The 2,147-nt window shown below is 46.3% G+C and overlaps 1 protein-coding gene across 1 annotated transcript in view; it reads left to right on the forward strand.

Annotated features, from left to right (window-relative positions):
• Positions 1-2,147, forward strand: part of EMILIN2 (elastin microfibril interfacer 2) — a gene marked incomplete at its 5' end in the record, with an annotated part of 42,634 nt that overhangs the window by 34,367 nt on the left and 6,120 nt on the right. The gene's annotated exons all lie outside the window — the stretch shown is intronic.

Below are 2,147 nucleotides of genomic sequence, written 5' to 3' on the forward strand. Positions count from 1 at the left end.
CTCCATCTTCGCCCTCTCCCACTTTCCACCATTGAAGTTGATTAATTATTTCTCTCCTTAGTTGTAGGGCTTCTGTTCATTTAGATCCCAGGCAACTTTCCTTGCTGTTTGCTCCGTGTTTCCATCCCAAATTTGGTGTGGTCACAAGAGGGATGAACAAAGCCTTTTTTCCGCCGTTTTTAGGTGCCTCTGTAGGATTTTCCTTGATTCTCAGCATCTGAATATGCCTTGGTTTGGGTTTTTGGTTTACTAGTTCTGCTGGAATCTTTCCTCTTCTTTACTCCTGAGAAATTGCATTGTATTTGATAATCCTCTTCTTACCACCTCATCATCCCTACACTCCAGCTTTTCTGATTTTTTTTCGTTTGTTTATTGAGGAGAAAAAGACTTCTGGGTTGACCTCAAATCTTCTTATGATTTCACTCCTATTTTCTACTATTTTGTCTTTCCATTCTGCCTTCTAAAAGATCTCGATTTTGTCTACCGACTTTCACTGAATTTTCTTATTTTGGGAAGCATATTTTTAATCAGCAAAAGCTCATCCTTATTCTCTAATTAGGTCTTTTTTTATACCAATCTATTCTTACATCTTGGATGGTGTCTTCGTTTTTCTGAGGGTATTTCACATTTATTTTCTTGCATTGTCTCTTTCTCCAAAGTTCCTTTTCATTAGTTGGTTAGATGGCTTGTGTTGGTCTTTGTCTTTTACATCAGAGGTTTTCCTTGCGCTTCAGGTGATCTTGACTGTGGTTCACATTTAAAGGTGAGGCATAGACAGGGTTTCGTGCCTGTGAGCTTCACTGTGAAGTCAATTCGAAGACTCCTCCTATCTCTGAGCTGAGGTGATAAACAAGTGTCCTGGAAGCTGAGTGGGGGAGGGGGCTGGGAGCCTCCTAATTCAGTGTGCAGACTTTGACTTAGTGTTTTCGGACAGCTCTCAATTCCTGTCCTCCACTGTGGCTGGTGTACCCTTATGTCTGGAATCCCTCCGCCAGCTTCTCTGTTAAACCCAGCAGCCCTTCTAGCCAGGGTTAAGAAGAGAATTAAGGCCTGATGCAATTCCACGGAATGGCACGAATTAACTTCTCTGCATCCAGAATGGTAGTAGCTCTGTATTAACCTTGGGAGAGTTGAGAAAGTAATCACTTGACTCATTCTCTAAAGGGCTTAAGCACTGGGTAGGAAAGGTTGTTTGTGAAATAACCTCCCTTTGGGGATGGAAGTGGGTGAGCAACCTGGCTCTGTGGGTAGTGGGGAGCATGTGTTTGGTATGCCATAGGTACCTTACTGACTGTTAAAATCAGACTGGACAATGGGTCAGAATGCCATTACTGACTTTGTCAGGACAGACTTTGATAGCTTTGGCACCAAAGGGACCAAGGAGGTGGGGGAAGTGGCTTTTGAGGGTGGAATTTGGCCAGTGCCAGTTATTCTTAGATGCCTGTGGGCCCTCAGGAAGGCTTCCTAGTTCCAGGAACGTATTCACTGGAGGAAAGGGCAGAGCTTCCCGGCTGTGTCCCAGCACCATCCCAAGAAGGCAGGAAAATGTGAATCAGGAGGTTCCTCTGGCGGAAATCCCCTCCATTGGTGATCTTCAGGCTGTGGTGGCAAGCAAGGGGTGTCACTGCTCCTTTGGCACTTGTTCCTGCTGTCGACATGTCCCAAGTTCCCTGACACCTGCTTGGGTCACTTTAGTGTCTGTACCCAGGAGGCCCTCAGCTTCTGAAGCCATCCACAGTGACGATGAAACTCACTTGTATGAGAGAATGTAAGTTTGCCAGTGGCAGCAGGTTCGCTTCAGTAATTTGGGATGCATCTAATTCGCTTCAGTAATTTGGGATGCATTATGCTCTGAAATCAGGAAATTGTGGGTGCTAGAGCTAAGAATGGTACTGTTTTGGAGTGCAACCATCATGTAGGGAGGCTGAAAGTCCTGCTTCCTGGGCAGGGGGCTCTGACAAGCTTTCTCAATGGTTCTTGGGCCACCTGAAGGCAGCTTGCCCCAAGGTGCCCTCCACAGGTGTGAGACAGGTTGTCTCCACGCGGTGGTGGCTGCTCTCGTGTTCTCCAGGGCAGTGCCCATGGCTTCATTGATGCTAACACAGGGGCAGCCACCCAAGCACACACTTTTAGTCTCAGAGGGGCTA

The sequence above is a fragment of the Pteropus vampyrus genome, unplaced genomic scaffold (genome assembly GCF_000151845.1).
Source record: "Pteropus vampyrus isolate Shadow unplaced genomic scaffold, Pvam_2.0 Scaffold55, whole genome shotgun sequence".
Taxonomy (NCBI): domain Eukaryota; kingdom Metazoa; phylum Chordata; class Mammalia; order Chiroptera; family Pteropodidae; genus Pteropus; species Pteropus vampyrus.